The following is a 21,439-nucleotide window of genomic DNA, read 5'->3' on the forward strand; positions in this document are numbered from 1 at the left end:
CTGATAAAGAGAAGTGCTCCACACCCAACAGTCAGGTGCAGTAGATACCTTTTATAGTACCACGACTTTCACAACACTCCTTTCTGCCAACTTTTTTAACCTTGATCATATTCTCTACCAACTCTAAATTCTCATGATCCCCATATCTCTAACAGGACCCTAAATATAAGTGAACAATGTAAAACAATTCATATCCCTCTGCTTACTTGAGTGAATGTTATAGAGAATCCTACACCACTGCCTTACTCCTGGGTACCTCCCAGGGGGATTTCTCTATATTTTCAAGATCAAGCAAGTAAAAGGGTCTTCAAGGACTTCTTTTTGCAACACTGTAATCATAAACCAATAAATACAAGACGGAAATGGACAAGAAACAGTTCTAATCTTTCAATTCAACATCCCCAAAAAATCGACTCTTAACATGATTGTTTTTCCTACCAATCTTGAGAGGCAGAGGTTTTCTATAAGTCAGGATGGCCGAGTGGTCTAAGGCGCTGCGTTTAGGTCGCAGTCTCCCCTGGAGGCGTGGGTACAAATCCCACTTCTGACAACTCATCTTTTCTTAAACATTCTTCGCAGTCATTCTGTCAGTGTTAGTGAAATAATAGTAAAAAACTATGTCGGTATACGCCCCAAAACATACATTAGACTCTTCAGATAACTGTTTTGGCATCCAATCTTTAAAAATTGCACTTTTGTTTAGGTTAGGATGACCGACCGGTCTCTCTTGAATTTGTGGATTTAAATCCCACTTTTGAACACTTATATTTTCTTAGCATGATATAATGTCAGGTCTAACACTCATAAAGTAATAACACATTTTCCTTGAGCTCCTCCGCTATCCTGGTAAAATCCTCGCCAACTCCCTGTAAAGACTTCTACAAACTCAACACCAGACCTGGGACAATTCTGCATTCAGTACTATTGAGTGATATTGCAGCTATTCTGTTGCCCAATTTCTATGCAGCTTAGTACGGCGATGAGAGGAGTCCTTTTGCTAATAGCATTTACCCACTGCAACCATGTAAGTTGTGGCAATATTCGAGACACGGGGCCACATCTTGGGCCTGGCTTCAGAACATGGCCTAGCTCCACTACTGTGCACTCCATAGCTCCAAGAGACCAGCCCGAGCCACTTATATACATGTGGCTTTGAATTAGTGGGAGTTTGGAGCCAAATTAATTCTAGTACTTGTAAAACTGTCAGAGAAACCCCATCCCTGACGAACACCTGCAGAACCCACCAGTTACGCGGCTTAATCTAAATTCTGATAAAGAGAAGTGCTCCACACCCAACAGTCAGGTGCAGTAGATACCTTTTTTTAGTACCACGACTTTCACAACACTCCTTTCTGCCAACTTTTTTAACCTTGATCATATTCTCTACCAACTCTAAATTCTCATGATCCCCATATCTCTAACAGGACCCTAAATATAAGTGAACAATGTAAAACAATTCATATCCCTCTGCTTACTTGAGTGAATGTTATAGAGAATCCTACACCACTGCCTTACTCCTGGGTACCTCCCAGGGGGATTTCTCTATATTTTCAAGATCAAGCAAGTAAAAGGGTCTTCAAGGACTTCTTTTTGCAACACTGTAATCATAAACCAATAAATACAAGACGGAAATGGACAAGAAACAGTTCTAATCTTTCAATTCAACATCCCCAAAAAATCGACTCTTAACATGATTGTTTTTCCTACCAATCTGGAGAGGCAGAGGTTTTCTGTAAGTCAGGATGGCTGAGTGGTCTAAGGTGCTCCGTTTAGGTCGCAGTCTCCCCTGGAGGCGTGGGTTCAAATCCCACTTCTGACAACTCATCTTTTCTTAAACATACTTCGCAGTCATTCCGTCAGTGTTAGTGAAATAATAGTAAAAAAACTATGTCGGTATACGCCCCAAAACATTAGACTCTTCAGATAACTGTTTCGGCATCCAATCTTTAAAAATTGCACTTTTGTGTAGGTTAGGATGACCGACCGGTCTCTCTTGAATTTGTGGATTTAAATCCCACTTTTGAACACTCATATTTTCTTAGCATGATATAATGTCAGGTCTAACACTCATAAAGTAATGACACATTTTCATTGAGCTCCTCCGCTATCCTGGTAAAATCCTCGCCAACTCCCTGTAAAGACTTCTACAGACTTAACACCAGACCTGGGACAATTCTGCATTCAGTACTATTGAGTGATAGTGCAGCTATTCTGTTGCCCAATTTCTATGCAGCTGAGTACGGCGATGAGAGGAGTCCTTTTGCTAATAGCATTTACCCACTGCAACCGTGTAAGTTGTGGCAATATTCGAGACACGGGGCCACATCCTGGGCCTGGCTACAGAACATGGCCTAGCTCCACTACTGTGCACTCCATAGCTCCAAGAGACCAGCCCGAGCCACTTATATACATGTGGCTTTGTATTAGTGGGAGTTTGGAGCCAAATTAATTCTAGCACTTGTAAAGCTGTCAGAGAAACCCCATCCCTGACGAACACCTGCAGAACCCACCAGTTACGCGGCTTAATCTAAATTCTGATAAAGAGAAGTGCTCCACACACCAACAGTCAGGTGCAGTAGATACCTTTTATAGTACCACGACTTTCACAACACTCCTTTCTGCCAACTTTTTTAACCTTGATCATATTCTCTACCAACTCTAAATTCTCATGATCCCCATATCTCTAACAGGACCCTAAATATAAGTGAACAATGTAAAACAATTCATATCCCTCTGCTTACTTGAGTGAATGTTATAGAGAATCCTACACCACTGCCTTACTCCTGGGTACCTCCCAGGGGGATTTCTCTATATTTTCAAGATCAAGCAAGTAAAAGGGTCTTCAAGGACTTCTTTTTGCAACACTGTAATCATAAACCAATAAATACAAGACGGAAATGGACAAGAAACAGTTCTAATCTTTCAATTCAACATCCCCAAAAAATCAACTCTTAACATGATTGTTTTTCCTACCAATCTGGAGAGGCAGAGGTTTTCTGTAAGTCAGGATGACCGAGTGGTCTAAGGCGCTGCGTTTAGGTCGCAGTCTCCCCTGGAGGCGTGGGTTCAAATCCCACTTCTGACAACTCATCTTTTCTTAAACATACTTCGCAGTCATTCCGTCAGTGTTAGTGAAATAATAGTAAACAAACTATGTCGGTATACGCCCCAAAACATTAGACTCTTCAGATAACTGTTTCGGCATCCAATCTTTAAAAATTGCACTTTTGTGTAGGTTAGGATGACCGAACGGTCTCTCTTGAATTTGTGGATTTAAATCCCACTTTTGAACACTCATATTTTCTTAGCATGATATAATGTCAGGTCTAACACTCATAAAGTAATGACACATTTTCATTGAGCTCCTCCGCTATCCTGGTAAAATCCTCGCCAACTCCCTGTAAAGACTTCTACAGACTTAACACCAGACCTGGGACAATTCTGCATTCAGTACTATTGAGTGATAGTGCAGCTATTCTGTTGCCCAATTTCTATGCAGCTGAGTACGGCGATGAGAGGAGTCCTTTTGCTAATAGCATTTACCCACTGCAACCGTGTAAGTTGTGGCAATATTCGAGACACGGGGCCACATCCTGGGCCTGGCTACAGAACATGGCCTAGCTCCACTACTGTGCACTCCATAGCTCCAAGAGACCAGCCCGAGCCACTTATATACATGTAGCTTTGTATTAGTGGGAGTTTGGAGCCTAATTAATTCTAGCACTTGTAAAGCTGTCAGAGAAACCCCATCCCTGACGAACACCTGCAGAACCCACCAGTTACGCGGCTTAATCTAAATTCTGATAAAGAGAAGTGCTCCACACCCAACAGTCAGGTGCAGTAGATACCTTTTATAGTACCACGACTTTCACAACACTCCTTTCTGCCAACTTTTTTAACCTTGATCATATTCTCTACCAACTGTAAATTCTCATGATCCCCATATCTCTAACAGGACCCTAAATATAAGTGAACAATGTAAAACAATTCATATCCCTCTGCTTACTTGAGTGAATGTTATAGAGAATCCTACACCACTGCCTTACTCCTGGGTACCTCCCAGGGGGATTTCTCTATATTTTCAAGATCAAGCAAGTAAAAGGGTCTTCAAGGACTTCTTTTTGCAACACTGTAATCATAAACCAATAAATACAAGACGGAAATGGACAAGAAACAGTTCTAATCTTTCAATTCAACATCCCCAAAAAATCGACTCTTAACATGATTGTTTTTCCTACCAATCTGGAGAGGCAGAGGTTTTCTTTAAGTCAGGATGGCCGAGTGGTCTAAGGCGCTGCGTTTAGGTCGCAGTCTCCCCTGGAGGCGTGAGTTCAAATCCCACTTCTGACAACTCATCTTTTCTTAAACATACTTCGCAGTCATTCCGTCAGTGTTAGTGAAATAATAGTAAAAAAACTATGTCGGTATACGCCCCAAAACATTAGACTCTTCAGATAACTGTTTCGGCATCCAATCTTTAAAAATTGCACTTTTGTGTAGGTTAGGATGACCGACCGGTCTCTCTTGAATTTGTGGATTTAAATCCCACTTTTGAACACTCATATTTTCTTAGCATGATATAATGTCAGGTCTAACACTCATAAAGTAATGACACATTTTCATTGAGCTCCTCCGCTATCCTGGTAAAATCCTCGCCAACTCCCTGTAAAGACTTCTACAGACTTAACACCAGACCTGGGACAATTCTGCATTCAGTACTATTGAGTGATAGTGCAGCTATTCTGTTGCCCAATTTCTATGCAGCTGAGTACGGCGATGAGAGGAGTCCTTTTGCTAATAGCATTTACCCACTGCAACCGTGTAAGTTGTGGCAATATTCGAGACACGGGGCCACATCCTGGGCCTGGCTACAGAACATGGCCTAGCTCCACTACTGTGCACTCCATAGCTCCAAGAGACCAGCCCGAGCCACTTATATACATGTGGCTTTGTATTAGGGGGGATTCACACGAGCGTGTATTCGGTCCGTGCGGGCCGCGTGGTTTTCACGCGGCACGCATGGACAATACAAGTCTATGGGGCAGTACAGACAGTCCGTGCTTTTTGCGCAGCGTTTGTCTGCTGCGCAAAAAGCGCGACAGGTTCAAAAACTCTGCGTATTTCGCGCATCACGCACCCATTGAAGTCAATGGGTGCGTGAAAATCACGCGCACCACACGGAAGCACTTCCGTGGGACGAGCGTGATTCGCGCAACAGCAGTGAAAAGGATGAATGAAAACCGAAAAGCACCACGTGCTTTTCTGTTTCCGAACATCCAAACGGAGTGTCTTTGCGATGAGCGAAGCGGGACAAGCGTACCGAACTTCACCGGGTTCGGCCAAACTCGTTTTGGCCGATCCCGGCAAAAAAATTATCGGTACGCGACGTCAGGAGATAGTCACTGTCCATGGTGCTGAAAGAGTTAAACTGTTTCAGCACCATGGACAGTGACTTGCGATCCCAAAATACATTAAGCTGTAAAAAAAAACGAAGTTCTAACTTACCGATTACTCCTGTCTCCTTCCTGCAGTCCGACCTCCCGGGATGACACTTCAGTTCAAGTGACAGCTCCAGCCAATCACAGGCCAAGCACAGGCTGCAGCCAATCACAGGCTGCAGCGGTCACTTGGACTGCTGCGTCATCCAGGGAGGTGGGGCCCGATGTCAAGAGAGGCGCGTCACCAAGGACGCGTCACCAAGGCCGCGTCACCAAGGCAACGGCCGGGAAGTTCTCGGTAAGTAGGAACTTTATCTTTTTTTTGTACAGGTTTTTCGCTGTTGTGTTCGGCATTCACTGTCGAGGGTGCTGAAAGATTTAGCTCTTTCAGCACCTTGGACAGTGACGGGCGTTGACAAGCCTCATCTCTATGATGCCGGCTGCGCGAAAATCACGCAGCCGCGCATCAGACACGCATGACACACGCAGCTGTCAAATGGTTTTTGCGCTCGCAAAACGCTGCGTTGTTTGCGCGCGCAAAAACGCAACGTTCGTGTGAATCTCCCCTTAGTGGGAGTTTGGAGCCAAATTAATTCTAGCACTTGTAAAGCTGTCAGAGAAACCCCATCCCTGACGAACACCTGCAGAACCCACCAGTTACGCGGCTTAATCTAAATTCTGATAAAGAGAAGTGCTCCACACCCAACAGTCAGGTGCAGTAGATACCTTTTATAGTACCACGACTTTCACAACACTCCTTTCTGCCAACTTTTTTAACCTTGATCATATTCTCTACCAACTCTAAATTCTCATGATCCCCATATCTCTAACAGGACCCTAAATATAAGTGAACAATGTAAAACAATTCATATCCCTCTGCTTACTTGAGTGAATGTTATAGAGAATCCTACACCACTGCCTTCATCCTGGGTACCTCCCAGGGGGATTTCTCTATATTTTCAAGATCAAGCAAGTAAAAGGGTCTTCAAGGACTTCTTTTTGCAACACTGTAATCATAAACCAATAAATACAAGACGGAAATGGACAAGAAACAGTTCTAATCTTTCAATTCAACATCCCCAAAAAATCGACTCTTAACATGATTGTTTTTCCTACCAATCTGGAGAGGCAGAGGTTTTCTGTAAGTCAGGATGGCCGAGTGGTCTAAGGCGCTGCGTTTAAATCCCACTTCTGACAACTCATCTTTTCTTAACCCCTTCCCGCTCCTTGACGTACTATTACGTCATGGCAGCTGTATCGTTCGCGCTCCATGCCGTAATAGTACGTCTCGGGAGTAACGGCCGTTTCGGCCGTCCTCCCGACACATACAGGAGCTGTGACGCTGCTGTCTTGTTCAGCAGCTGTCACAGCTCCTACAGCGGGGACCGATCGCTGTGTCCCCGCTGATTAACCCCTTAAAAGCCGCGTTCTATAGAGATCGCGGCTTTTTAGGGGTTAAGCTGCCATCGCCGGCCTGCTACGCGATAGCGGCCGGCGATGGTGACTATGGCGTCCGGCTATGCCATAGACGGAAGCCTAGTGGGTCCTGACAACGTCAGGACCCACTATGCTTGCTGTCAGTGAGTAGCTGACAGTTCTAATACACTGCACTACGCATGTAGTGCAGTGTATTAGAATAGCGATCAGGGCCTCCTGCCCTCAAGTCCCATAGTGGGACAAAGTAATAAAGTAAAAAAAAAGTTAAAAAAAGATGTGTAAAAATAAGAAAATAAAAGTTTTAAAAGTAATAAAAGTAAAAGTCCCACTTTTTCCCTTATCAGTCCTTTATTATTAATAAAAATATATAAACAAACAAATAAACTATACATAATTGGTATCGCCGCGTCCGTAACGGCCTGAACTACAAAATTATTTTGTTATTTATCCCGCACGGTGAACGCCGTAAAAAAAAATATTAATAAACCGTACCACAATCACAATTGTTTGGTCACTTCACCTCCCAAAAAATGGAATAAAAAGAGATCAAAAAGTCGCATGTACCTAAAAATGGTACTGATGGAAAATACAGTTCGTTACGCAAAAAATAAGTCCTCGCACGGCTTTATTGATTGAAAAATAAAAACGTTCTGGCTCTTAGAATAAGGCAACACAAAAAGTAAATGATTGTTTACAAAACGTATTTTATTGTGCAAACGCCATAAGACATAAAAAAAAACTATAAACATCTGGTATCGCCGTGATCGTATCGCCCCGCAGAATAAAGTTAATATATCATTTATAGCGCACGGTGAACGCTGTAAAAAAAAAAGTATACAAAAACAATAGTAGAATTGCTGTTTATTAGTCACCACGCCACCTAAAAATGGAATAAAAACTGATCAAAAAGCCGCATGCACCCCATGAAAACTACAATGGATTCCTCAAGGGGTCTAGTTTCCAAATTGGGGTCACTTTTGGGGGGTTTCCAATGTTTTGGCACCACAAGACCTCTTCAAACCGGACATGGTGCCTAATAAAAAAGAGGGCTCAAAATCCGCTAGGTGCTCCTTTGCTTCGGAGGCCGGTGCTTCAGTCCATTACCGCCCGAGGGCAACATGTGGGATATTTCTCAAAACTGCAGAATCTGGGCAATAAGTATTGAGTTGCGTTTCTCTGATAAATCCTTTTGTGTTATAAAAAACAATGGTATAAAAAGAGTAAATTTCACCTCTACTTTGCTCTAAATTTCTGTGAAACACCTAAAGGGTTCATAAACTTTCTAAATGCTGTTGTGAATACTTTGAGGGGTCTAGTTTCTAAAATGGGGTGTTTCATAGGGGTTTCTAATATATGGGCCCCTCAAAGCAACTTCAGAAATGAACTGGAACCTAAAAAAATAAATAAATGAGGCAATACTTCGCTTCTTACATTATACTGATAATGAGCCGTGCCCACCCCGAGATGACCCCAGTTTTGACCGTTTGTATAAACGGAGACCCCTATTAGACCGTTCCAGTGCCCGGTTTTCCCAAGCATACACCCCCGAGAAGTGTTTTTCTATTGATGAGTCCCTGGTACATTTTAAAGGGAGGGTTCAATTTCGCCAGTACCTGCCAGGTAAGAGGGCAAGGTATGGCGTGAAGATGTATAAGCTGTGCGAGAGTGCATCAGGGTATACCTACAGGTTTAGGATATATGAAGGAAAGGCCACCCCCAAACCAGACTGCATCCTGGACTACAATAGGTACATGGGAGGGATGGACTTGTCAAATCAAGTCCTGAAGCCCTACAGCGCCATGCGGTGTGGTATAAGAAGCTGGCCGGGCACATCATACAGATGGCTTTGTACAATGCGTATGTGCTACGTCGATGTGCAGGCCAGAGGGGAACTTTCCTGGAATTTCAAGATCTAATCTTTAGGGACCAGGAAGGGGGGGCACCCAGTACTTCTGGAAGCGAGGCCACACGCATCGTACCAGGGCAACACTTTCCAGGAGAAGGTCCCCAAACCGGTGGAAAGGGAAAGAGTCAAAAGAGGTGCAGAGTCTGCTATAAGAGGGGGATAAGGAAGAACACAATATACCAATGTGACACGTGTCCCGAAAAACCAGGGCTCTGTATAAAAGATTGTTTTAAAATGTATCATACATCCCTTGATTTTTAATTTACCCTGATGCACTCCGCACAGCTTACCCCCCTCATCTTTCCCTTCTGAGCCCTGCCGTATGCCCAGGCAGCTGATAACAGCCACATGTAGGGTATTGTCGTACCCAGGAGAACCCACATTACAATTTAAGGGGTGTATATCTCCGGTGGCGCATGCTGGGCACACTATATTGGACACTGAAATGGCATATACATATATAAAATTGCAAATCTCACACTGCACCATCTGCTGCGCATTATCTTTTACACAGTACCTGTGGGGTCAAAATTCTCACTACACCTCTAGATAAATGTCTTAAGGGGTGTAGTTTTTAAAATGGGGTCACTTCTCGGGGGTTTCAACTGTACTGGTACCTCAGGGGCTTCTGCACACATGACTTAGCACCAGAAAAGCTCCAGTAGGCCAAATGGTGGTCCTTTCCTTCTGAGCCCTCCCATGGGCCCAAAGGGCAGTTTATCACCACAAATGGGGTATTGCCGCACTAAGGACAAATTGGGCAACAAAATGGGGTATGTTGTTCCTTGTGAAAATAAGAAATTTTGATCAAAAATGACATCTTATTGGAAAAAATATCATTTTTTTCATTTCACAGCCCAATTCAAATAGGTGCTGTGAAAAAACTGTGCGGTCAAAATGATAACAAAAACCATAAATGAATTCCTTGAGGGGTGTAGTTTCCAAAATGGGGTCACTTCTGGTGGGTTTCCATTGCTTTGATACCTCTGGGGCTCTGCAAATGCAACATGGCACCCGAAAACCAATCCAGCAAAATCTGGACTCCAACAAACACATAGCGCTCCTTTCCGTCTGAGCCCTCCCATGGGCCCAAACGGCAGTTTATCACCACAAATGGGGTATTGCCGCACTAAGGACAAATTGGGCAACAAAATGGGGTATGTTGTTCCCTGTGAAAATAAGAAATTTTGATCAAAAATGACATCTTATTGGAAAAAATATAATTTTTTTCATTTCACAGCCCAATTCAAATAGGTGCTGTGAAAAACCTGTGCGGTCAAAATGATAACAAAAACCATAAATGAATTCCTTGAGGGGTGTAGTTTCCAAAATGGGGTCACTTCTGGTGGGTTTCCATTGCTTTGATACCTCTGGGGCTCTGCAAATGCGACATGGCACCCGAAAACCAATCCAGCAAAATCTGGACTCCAACAAACACATAGCGCTCCTTTCCTTCTGAGCCCTCCCATGGGCCCAAACGGCAGTTTATCACCACAAATGGGGTATTGCCGCACTAAGGACAAATTGGGCAACAAAATGGGGTATGTTGTTCCCTGTGAAAATAAGAAAATTTGATCAAAAATGACATTTTATTGGAAAAAATATCATTTTTTTCATTTCACAGCCCAATTCAAATAGGTGCTGTGAAAAAACTGTGCGGTCAAAATGATAACAAAAACCATAAATGAATTCCTTGAGGGGTGTAATTTCCAAAATGGGGTCACTTCTGGTGGGTTTCCATTGTTTTGATACCTCAACGCCTCTTCAAACCTGGCATGCTGCCTAAAATATATTCTAATAAAAAAGAGGCCTCAAAATGCACTAGGTGCTTCTTTGCTTCTAGGGCTTGTGTTTTAGTCCACGAGCGCAGTAGGGCCACATGTGGGACATTTCTAAAAACTGCAGAATCTGGACAATACATATTTAGTAGTGTTTCTCTGGTAAAACCTTCTCTGTTACTAAAAAAAAATTGAATAAAATTGAAATTCAGCAGAAAAAATGAAATTTGCAAATTTCATTTCCACTTTGCTTTAATTCCTGTGAAATGCCTGAAGGGTTAAAAAAACTTTCTATATGCTGTTTTGAATACTTTGAGGGGTCTAGTTTTTAAAATGGGGTGTTTTATGGGGGTTTCTAATACATAGGCCCCTCAAATCCACTTCAGAACTGAACTGGCACCTTCAAAAAAAGGCTTTTGAAATTTTCTTAAGAATATGAGAAATTGCTGTTTATGTTCTAAGCCGTGTAACGTCCAAGAAAAATAAAATAATGTTCAAAAAACGATGCCAATCTAAAGTAGACATATGGGAAGTGTGAACTAGTAACTATTTTGGGAGGTATAACCGTCTGTTTTTCAAGCAGATGCATTTAAATTCTGAAAAATGCTATTTTTTGTAAATTTTCTCTAAATTTTGCAATTTTTCACAAATAAAGACTGAATATATCGACCAAATTTTACCACGAACATGAAGCCCAAAGTGTCACGAGAAAACAATCTCAGAATCGCTTGGATAGGTTTAAGCATTCCGACGTTATTACCACATAAAGTGAAATATGTCAGATTTGAAAAATGGGCTCTGAGCCTTAAGGCCCAAACTAGGCTGCGTCCTTAAGGGGTTAAACATACTTCGCAGTCATTCCGTCAGTGTTAGTGAAATAATAGTAAAAAAACTATGTCGGTATACGCCCCAAAACATTAGACTCTTCAGATAACTGTTTCGGCATCCAATCTTTAAAAATTGCACTTTTGTGTAGGTTAGGATGACCGACCGGTCTCTCTTGAATTTGTGGATTTAAATCCCACTTTTGAACACTCATATTTTCTTAGCATGATATAATGTCAGGTCTAACACTCATAAAGTAATGACACATTTTCATTGAGCTCCTCCGCTATCCTGGTAAAATCCTCGCCAACTCCCTGTAAAGACTTCTACAGACTTAACACCAGACCTGGGACAATTCTGCATTCAGTACTATTGAGTGATAGTGCAGCTATTCTGTTGCCCAATTTCTATGCAGCTGAGTACGGCGATGAGAGGAGTCCTTTTGCTAATAGCATTTACCCACTGCAACCGTGTAAGTTGTGGCAATATTTGAGACACGGGGCCACATCCTGGGCCTGGCTACAGAACATGGCCTAGCTCCACTACTGTGCACTCCATAGCTCCAAGAGACCAGCCCGAGCCACTTATATACATGTGGCTTTGTATTAGTGGGAGTTTGGAGCCAAATTAATTCTAGCACTTGTAAAGCTGTCAGAGAAACCCCATCCCTGACGAACACCTGCAGAACCCACCAGTTACGCGGCTTAATCTAAATTCTGATAAAGAGAAGTGCTCCACACCCAACAGTCAGGTGCAGTAGATACCTTTTATAGTACCACGACTTTCACAACACTCCTTTCTGCCAACTTTTTTAACCTTGATCATATTCTCTACCAACTCTAAATTCTCATGATCCCCATATCTCTAACAGGACCCTAAATATAAGTGAACAATGTAAAACAATTCATATCCCTCTGCTTACTTGAGTGAATGTTATAGAGAATCCTACACCACTGCCTTACTCCTGGGTACCTCCCAGGGGGATTTCTCTATATTTTCAAGATCAAGCAAGTAAAAGGGTCTTCAAGGACTTCTTTTTGCAACACTGTAATCATAAACCAATAAATACAAGACGGAAATGGACAAGAAACAGTTCTAATCTTTCAATTCAACATCCCCAAAAAATCGACTCTTAACATGATTGTTTTTCCTACCAATCTGGAGAGGCAGAGGTTTTCTGTAAGTCAGGATGGCCGAGTGGTCTAAGGCGCTGCGTTTAGGTCGCAGTCTCTCCTGGAGGCGTGCGTTCAAATCCCACTTCTGACAACTAATCTTTTCTTAAACATTCTTCGCAGTCATTCCGTCAGTGTTAGTGAAATAATAGTAAAAAAACTATGGCCAAGTGGTCTAAGGCGCTGCGTTTAGGTCGCAGTCTCCCCTGGAGGCGTGGGTTCAAATCCCACTTCTGACAACTCATCTTTTCTTAAACATACTTCGCAGTCATTCCGTCAGTGTTAGTGGAATAATAGTAAAAAAAACTATGTCGGTATACGCCCCAAAACATTAGACTCTTCAGATAACTGTTTCGGCATTGAATCTTTAAAAATTGCACTTTTGTGTAGGTTAGGATGACCGACCGGTCTCTCTTGAATTTGTGGATTTAAATCCCACTTTTGAACACTCATATTTTCTTAGCATGATATAATGTCAGGTCTAAGGCCTCATTTACACGAGCGTATTATACGCGCGTGCGACGCGCGTGCTTTTCACGCGTGTCGTATGCACCTATAATAGTCTATGGGGCTGTTTAGACGATGCGTGAATTTTGCGCTGCGTGAGTGTGTTGCGTAAAACTCACGACATGTTCTATAGTCTTGCGTTTTTCACGCAACACGCACCCATTGACTTCAATGGGTGCGTGAAAACAACGCATGCCACACTGACGGTCCTGCGTTGCATGCGCGAAAATCACGCAAGAGCTGTCAAAAGGATGAATGTAAACAGAAAAGCACCACGTGCTTTTCTGGTTACAAACATCCAAACGGAGTGTCAAATTAGAGATGAGCGCACCGAACTTCACCGGGTTCGGCCGAACTCGTTTTAACCGAACCCGGCAAAAAATGTTCGGGTACGCGACGTCAGGAGACAGTCACTGCCCACGGTGCTCAAAGACTTAAACTGTTTCAGCACCATGGACAGTGACTTGCGATCACAATATACATATACGTGTAAAAAAAAACAGAAGTTCTGACTTACCGATAAGTCCCGGCTCCTTCCTCCAGTCCGACCTCCCGGGATGACAATTCAGGCCAAGTGACAGCTGCAGCCAATCACAGGCCAAGCACAGGCTGCAGCCAATCACAGGCTGCAGCGGTCTCATGGCCTGCCGCGTCATCCTGGGAGGTGGGGCCGGATGACAAGAGAGGGACGCGTCACCAAGGCAACGGCCGGGAGACCGGACTGGAGGAAGCAGGCAGTTCATGGTAAGTGTGAACGTCTTTTTTTATTCACAGGTTGGTGTATATTGTGATCGGCATTCACTGTCGAGGGTGCTGAAAGAGTTACTGCCGATCAGTTAGCTCTTTCAGCACCTTGGACAGTGACGGGCGTCGACTACCTCATCTCTATGATGGCGTCTGCGCGAAAATCACGCAGCCGCGCATCATACACGGATGACACACGGAGCTGTCAATTGCCTTTTGCGCACGCAAAACGCAGCGTTTTTTTGCGTGCGCAAAACGCACACGCTCGTGTAAATGAGGCCTAACACTCATAAAGTAATGACACATTTTCATTGAGCTTCTCCGCTATCCTGGTAAAATCCTCGCCAACTCCCTGTAAAGACTTCTACAGACTTAACACCAGACCTGGGACAATTCTGCATTCAGTACTATTGAGTGATAGTGCAGCTATTCTGTTGCCCAATTTCTATGCAGCTGAGTACGGCGATGAGAGGAGTCCTTTTGCTAATAGCATTTACCCACTGCAACCGTGTAAGTTGTGGCAATATTCGAGACACGGGGCCACATCCTGGGCCTGGCTACAGAACATGGCCTAGCTCCACTACTGTGCACTCCATAGCTCCAAGAGACCAGCCCGAGCCACTTATATACATGTGGCTTTGTATTAGTGGGAGTTTGGAGCCAAATTAATTCTAGCACTTGTAAAGCTGTCAGAGAAACCCCATCCCTGACGAACACCTGCAGAACCCACCAGTTACGCGGCTTAATCTAAATTCTGATAAAGAGAAGTGCTCCACACCCAACAGTCAGGTGCAGTAGATACCTTTTATAGTACCACGACTTTCACAACACTCCTTTCTGCCAACTTTTTTAACCTTGATCATATTCTCTACCAACTCTAAATTCTCATGATCCCCATATCTCTAACAGGACCCTAAATATAAGTGAACAATGTAAAACAATTCATATCCCTCTGCTTACTTGAGTGAATGTTATAGAGAATCCTACACCACTGCCTTACTCCTGGGTACCTCCCAGGGGGATTTCTCTATATTTTCAAGATCAAGCAAGTAAAAGGGTCTTCAAGGACTTCTTTTTGCAACACTGTAATCATAAACCAATAAATACAAGACGGAAATGGACAAGAAACAGTTCTAATCTTTCAATTCAACATCCCCAAAAAAATCGACTCTTAACATGATTGTTTTTCCTACCAATCTGGAGAGGCAGAGGTTTTCTGTAAGTCAGGATGGCCGAGTGGTCTAAGGCGCTGCGTTTAGGTCGCAGTCTCTCCTGGAGGCGTGCGTTCAAATCCCACTTCTGACAACTAATCTTTTCTTAAACATTCTTTGCAGTCATTCCGTCAGTGTTAGTGAAATAATAGTAAAAAAACTATGGCCAAGTGGTCTAAGGCACTGCGTTTAGGTCGCAGTCTCCCCTGGAGGCGTGGGTTCAAATCCCACTTCTGACAACTCATCTTTTCTTAAACATACTTCGCAGTCATTCCGTCAGTGTTAGTGAAATAATAGTAAAAAAACTATGTCGGTATACGCCCCAAAACATTAGACTCTTCAGATAACTGTTTCGGCATCCAATCTTTAAAAATTGCACTTTTGTGTAGGTTAGGATGACCGACCGGTCTCTCTTGAATTTGTGGATTTAAATCCCACTTTTGAACACTCATATTTTCTTAGCATGATATAATGTCAGGTCTAACACTCATAAAGTAATGACACATTTTCATTGAGCTCCTCCGCTATCCTGGTAAAATCCTCGCCAACTCCCTGTAAAGACTTCTACAGACTTAACACCAGACCTGGGACAATTCTGCATTCAGTACTATTGAGTGATAGTGCAGCTATTCTGTTGCCCAATTTCTATGCAGCTGAGTACGGCGATGAGAGGAGTCCTTTTGCTGATAGCATTTACCCACTGCAACCGTGTAAGTTGTGGCAATATTCGAGACACGGGGCCACATCCTGGGCCTGGCTACAGAACATGGCCTAGCTCCACTACTGTGCACTCCATTGCTCCAAGAGACCAGCCCGAGCCACTTATATACATGTGGCTTTGTATTAGTGGGAGTTTGGAGCCAAATTAATTCTAGCACTTGTAAAGCTGTCAGAGAAACCCCATCCCTGACGAACACCTGCAGAACCCACCAGTTACGCGGCTTAATCTAAATTCTGATAAAGAGAAGTGCTCCACACCCAACAGTCAGGTGCAGTAGATACCTTTTATAGTACCACGACTTTCACAACACTCCTTTCTGCCAACTTTTTTAACCTTGATCATATTCTCTACCAACTCTAAATTCTCATGATCCCCATATCTCTAACAGGACCCTAAATATAAGTGAACAATGTAAAACAATTCATATCCCTCTGCTTACTTGAGTGAATGTTATAGAGAATCCTACACCACTGCCTTACTCCTGGGTACCTCCCAGGGGGATTTCTCTATATTTTCAAGATCAAGCAAGTAAAAGGGTCTTCAAGGACTTCTTTTTGCAACACTGTAATCATAAACCAATAAATACAAGACGGAAATGGACAAGAAACAGTTCTAATCTTTCAATTCAACATCCCCAAAAAATCGACTCTTAACATGATTGTTTTTCCTACCAATCTGGAGAGGCAGATGTTTTCTGTAAGTCAAGATGGCTGAGTGGTCTAAGGCGCTGTGTTTAGGTCGCAGTCTCCCCTGGAGGCGTGGGTTCAAATCCCACTTCTGACAACTAATTTTTTCTTAAACATACTTGTCTTGGCAATATTCGAGACACCGGGGCCACATCCTGGGCCTGGCTACAGAACATGGCCTAGCTCCACTACTGTGCACTCCATAGCTCCAAGAGACCAGCCCGAGCCACTTATATACATGTGGCTTTGTATTAGTGGGAGTTTGGAGCCAAATTAATTCTAGCACTTGTAAAGCTGTCAGAGAAACCCCATCCCTGACGAACACCTGCAGAACCCACCAGTTACGCGGCTTAATCTAAATTCTGATAAAGAGAAGTGCTCCACACCCAACAGTCAGGTGCAGTAGATACCTTTTATAGTACCACGACTTTCACAACACTCCTTTCTGCCAACTTTTTTAACCTTGATCATACTTCTGACAACTAATCCCACTTCTGACAACTAATCTTTTCTTAAACATTCTTTGCAGTCATTCCGTCAGTGTTAGTGAAATAATAGTAAAAAAATTATGGCCAAGTGGTCTAAGGCGCTGCGTTTAGGTCGCAGTCTCCCCTGGAGGCGTGGGTTCAAATCCCACTTCTGACAACTCATCTTTTCTTAAACATACTTTGCAGTCATTCCGTCAGTGTTAGTGAAATAATAGTAAAAAAACTATGTCGGTATACGCCCCAAAACATTAGACTCTTCAGATAACTGTTTCGGCATCCAATCTTTAAAAATTGCACTTTTGTGTAGGTTAGGATGACCGACCGGTCTCTCTTGAATTTGTGGATTTAAATCCCACTTTTGAACACTCATATTTTCTTAGCATGATATAATGTCAGGTCTAACACTCATAAAGTAATAACACATTTTCCTTGAGCTCCTCCGCTATCCTGGTAAAATCCTCGCCAACTCCCTGTAAAGACTTCTACAAACTCAACACCAGACCTGGGACAATTCTGCATTCAGTACTATTGAGTGATAGTGCAGCTATTCTGTTGCCCAATTTCTATGCAGCTTAGTACGGCGATGAGAGGAGTCCTTTTGCTAATAGCATTTACCCACTGCAACCATGTAAGTTGTGGCAATATTCGAGACACGGGGCCACATCTTGGGCCTGGCTTCAGAACATGGCCTAGCTCCACTACTGTGCACTCCATAGCTCCAAGAGACCAGACTGAGCCACTTATATACATGTGGCTTTGAATTAGTGGGAGTTTGGAGCCAAATTAATTCTAGTACTTGTAAAACTGTCAGAGAAACCCCATCCCTGACGAACACCTGCAGAACCCACCAGTTACGCGGCTTAATCTAAATTCTGATAAAGAGAAGTGCTCCACACCCAACAGTCAGGTGCAGTAGATACCTTTTTTTAGTACCACGACTTTCACAACACTCCTTTCTGCCAACTTTTTTAACCTTGATCATATTCTCTACCAACTCTAAATTCTCATGATCCCCATATCTCTAACAGGACCCTAAATATAAGTGAACAATGTAAAACAATTCATATCCCTCTGCTTACTTGAGTGAATGTTATAGAGAATCCTACACCACTGCCTTACTCCTGGGTACCTCCCAGGGGGATTTCTCTATATTTTCAAGATCAAGCAAGTAAAAGGGTCTTCAAGGACTTCTTTTTGCAACACTGTAATCATAAACCAATAAATACAAGACGGAAATGGACAAGAAACAGTTCTAATCTTTCAATTCAACATCCCCAAAAAATCGACTCTTAACATGATTGTTTTTCCTACCAATCTGGAGAGGCAGAGGTTTTCTGTAAGTCAGGATGGCCGAGTGGTCTAAGGCGCTGTGTTTAGGTCGCAGTCTCCCCTGGAGGCGTGGGTTCAAATCCCACTTCTGACAACTCATCTTTTCTTAAACATACTTCGCAGTCATTCCGTCAGTGTTAGTGAAATAATAGTAAAAAAACTATGTCGGTATACGCCCCAAAACATTAGACTCTTCAGATAACTGTTTCGGCATCCAATCTTTAAAAATTGCACTTTTGTGTAGGTTAGGATGACCGACCGGTCTCTCTTGAATTTGTGGATTTAAATCCCACTTTTGAACACTCATATTTTCTTAGCATGATATAATGTCAGGTCTAACACTCATAAAGTAATGACACATTTTCATTGAGCTCCTCCGCTATCCTGGTAAAATCCTCGCCAACTCCCTGTAAAGACTTCTACAGACTTAACACCAGACCTGGGACAATTCTGCATTCAGTACTATTGAGTGATAGTGCAGCTATTCTGTTGCCCAATTTCTATGCAGCTGAGTACGGCGATGAGAGGAGTCCTTTTGCTAATAGCATTTACCCACTGCAACCGTGTAAGTTGTGGCAATATTCGAGACACGGGGCCACATCCTGGGCCTGGCTACAGAACATGGCCTAGCTCCACTACTGTGCACTCCATAGCTCCAAGAGACCAGCCCGAGCCACTTATATACATGTGGCTTTGTATTAGTGGGAGTTTGGAGCCAAATTAATTCTAGCACTTGTAAAGCTGTCAGAGAAACCCCATCCCTGACGAACACCTGCAGAACCCACCAGTTACGCGGCTTAATCTAAATTCTGATAAAGAGAAGTGCTCCACACCCAACAGTCAGGTGCAGTAGATACCTTTTATAGTACCACGACTTTCACAACACTCCTTTCTGCCAACTTTTTTAACCTTGATCATATTCTCTACCAACTCTAAATTCTCATGATCCCCATATCTCTAACAGGACCCTAAATATAAGTGAACAATGTAAAACAATTCATATCCCTCTGCTTACTTGAGTGAATGTTATAGAGAATCCTACACCACTGCCTTACTCCTGGGTACCTCCCAGGGGGATTTCTCTATATTTTCAAGATCAAGCAAGTAAAAGGGTCTTCAAGGACTTCTTTTTGCAACACTGTAATCATAAACCAATAAATACAAGACGGAAATGGACAAGAAACAGTTCTAATCTTTCAATTCAACATCCCCAAAAAATCGACTCTTAACATGATTGTTTTTCCTACCAATCTGGAGAGGCAGAGGTTTTCTGTAAGTCAGGATGGCCGAGTGGTCTAAGGCGCTGCGTTTAGGTCGCAGTCTCTCCTGGAGGCGTGCGTTCAAATCCCACTTCTGACAACTAATCTTTTCTTAAACATTCTTTGCAGTCATTCCGTCAGTGTTAGTGAAATAATAGTAAAAAAACTATGGCCAAGTGGTCTAAGGCGCTGTGTTTAGGTCACAGTCTCCCCTGGAGGCGTGGGTTCAAATCCCACTTCTGACAACTCATCTTTTCTTAAACATACTTCGCAGTCATTCCGTCAGTGTTAGTGAAATAATAGTAAAAAAACTATGTCGGTATACGCCCCAAAACATTAGACTCTTCAGATAACTGTTTCGGCATCCAATCTTTAAAAATTGCACTTTTGTGTAGGTTAGGATGACCGACCGGTCTCTCTTGAATTTGTGGATTTAAATCCCACTTTTGAACACTCATATTTTCTTAGCATGATATAATGTCAGGTCTAACACTCATAAAGTAATGACACATTTTCATTGAGCTCCTCCGCTATCCTGGTAAAATCCTCGCCAACTCCCTGTAAAGACTTCTACAGACTTAACACCAGACCTGGGACAATTCTGCATTCAGTACTATTGAGTGATAGTGCAGCTATTCTGTTGCCCAATTTCTATGCAGCTGAGTACGGCGATGAGAGGAGTCCTTTTGCTAATAGCATTTACCCACTGCAACCGTGTAAGTTGTGGCAATATTCGAGACACGGGGCCACATCCTGGGCCTGGCTACAGAACATGGCCTAGCTCCACTACTGTGCACTCCATTGCTCCAAGAGACCAGCCCGAGCCACTTATATACATGTGGCTTTGTATTAGTGGGAGTTTGGAGCCAAATTAATTCTAGCACTTGTAAAGCTGTCAGAGAAACCCCATCCCTGACGAACACCTGCAGAACCCACCAGTTACGCGGCTTAATCTAAATTCTGATAAAGAGAAGTGCTCCACACCCAACAGTCAGGTGCAGTAGATACCTTTTATAGTACCACGACTTTCACAACACTCCTTTCTGCCAACTTTTTTAACCTTGATCATATTCTCTACCAACTCTAAATTCTCATGATCCCCATATCTCTAACAGGACCCTAAATATAAGTGAACAATGTAAAACAATTCATATCCCTCTGCTTACTTGAGTGAATGTTATAGAGAATCCTACACCACTGCCTTACTCCTGGGTACCTCCCAGGGGGATTTCTCTATATTTTCAAGATCAAGCAAGTAAAAGGGTCTTCAAGGACTTCTTTTTGCAACACTGTAATCATAAACCAATAAATACAAGACGGAAATGGACAAGAAACAGTTCTAATCTTTCAATTCAACATCCCCAAAAAATCGACTCTTAACATGATTGTTTTTCCTACCAATCTGGAGAGGCAGAGGTTTTCTGTAAGTCAGGATGGCCGAGTGGTCTAAGGCGCTGCGTTTAGGTCGCAGTCTCTCCTGGAGGCGTGCGTTCAAATCCCACTTCTGACAACTAATCTTTTCTTAAACATTCTTTGCAGTCATTCCGTCAGTGTTAGTGAAATAATAGTAAAAAAGCTATGGCCAAGTGGTCTAAGGCGCTGCGTTTAGGTCACAGTCTCCCCTGGAGGCGTGGGTTCAAATCCCACTTCTGACAACTCATCTTTTCTTAAACATACTTCGCAGTCATTCCGTCAGTGTTAGTGAAATAATAGTAAAAAAACTATGTCGGTATACGCCCCAAAACATTAGACTCTTCAGATAACTGTTTCGGCATCCAATCTTTAAAAATTGCACTTTTGTGTAGGTTAGGATGACCGACCGGTCTCTCTTGAATTTGTGGATTTAAATCCCACTTTTGAACACTCATATTTTCTTAGCATGATATAATGTCAGGTCTAACACTCATAAAGTAATGACACATTTTCATTGAGCTCCTC

General features: G+C 42.8%; 10 non-coding genes across 10 annotated transcripts; all 10 read left to right on the plus strand.

Annotated features, from left to right (window-relative positions):
* Window positions 1–467: 467 nt before the first annotated feature.
* Window positions 468–550, plus strand: TRNAL-UAG (transfer RNA leucine (anticodon UAG)). Its single transcript has one exon. It is a non-coding gene; the product is annotated as a tRNA-Leu (tRNA).
* A 1,186-nt stretch (window positions 551–1,736) lies between these two features.
* Window positions 1,737–1,819, plus strand: TRNAL-UAG (transfer RNA leucine (anticodon UAG)). The gene has a single exon. It is a non-coding gene; the product is annotated as a tRNA-Leu (tRNA).
* A 1,183-nt stretch (window positions 1,820–3,002) lies between these two features.
* TRNAL-UAG (transfer RNA leucine (anticodon UAG)) lies at window positions 3,003–3,085 on the plus strand. Its single transcript has one exon. It is a non-coding gene; the product is annotated as a tRNA-Leu (tRNA).
* A 1,182-nt stretch (window positions 3,086–4,267) lies between these two features.
* On the plus strand, window positions 4,268–4,350 carry TRNAL-UAG (transfer RNA leucine (anticodon UAG)). Its single transcript has one exon. It is a non-coding gene; the product is annotated as a tRNA-Leu (tRNA).
* Window positions 4,351–12,567: 8,217 nt separating this feature from the next.
* TRNAL-UAG (transfer RNA leucine (anticodon UAG)) lies at window positions 12,568–12,650 on the plus strand. The gene has a single exon. It is a non-coding gene; the product is annotated as a tRNA-Leu (tRNA).
* Window positions 12,651–15,029: 2,379 nt separating this feature from the next.
* TRNAL-UAG (transfer RNA leucine (anticodon UAG)) lies at window positions 15,030–15,112 on the plus strand. The gene has a single exon. It is a non-coding gene; the product is annotated as a tRNA-Leu (tRNA).
* Window positions 15,113–16,439: 1,327 nt separating this feature from the next.
* On the plus strand, window positions 16,440–16,522 carry TRNAL-UAG (transfer RNA leucine (anticodon UAG)). Its single transcript has one exon. It is a non-coding gene; the product is annotated as a tRNA-Leu (tRNA).
* A 1,731-nt stretch (window positions 16,523–18,253) lies between these two features.
* TRNAL-UAG (transfer RNA leucine (anticodon UAG)) lies at window positions 18,254–18,336 on the plus strand. The gene has a single exon. It is a non-coding gene; the product is annotated as a tRNA-Leu (tRNA).
* Window positions 18,337–19,518: 1,182 nt separating this feature from the next.
* Window positions 19,519–19,601, plus strand: TRNAL-UAG (transfer RNA leucine (anticodon UAG)). Its single transcript has one exon. It is a non-coding gene; the product is annotated as a tRNA-Leu (tRNA).
* A 1,327-nt stretch (window positions 19,602–20,928) lies between these two features.
* On the plus strand, window positions 20,929–21,011 carry TRNAL-UAG (transfer RNA leucine (anticodon UAG)). The gene has a single exon. It is a non-coding gene; the product is annotated as a tRNA-Leu (tRNA).
* Window positions 21,012–21,439: the final 428 nt, after the last annotated feature.

The sequence above is a fragment of the Rhinoderma darwinii genome, chromosome 1 (genome assembly GCF_050947455.1).
Source record: "Rhinoderma darwinii isolate aRhiDar2 chromosome 1, aRhiDar2.hap1, whole genome shotgun sequence".
Classification (NCBI taxonomy): Eukaryota; Metazoa; Chordata; class Amphibia; order Anura; family Rhinodermatidae; genus Rhinoderma; species Rhinoderma darwinii.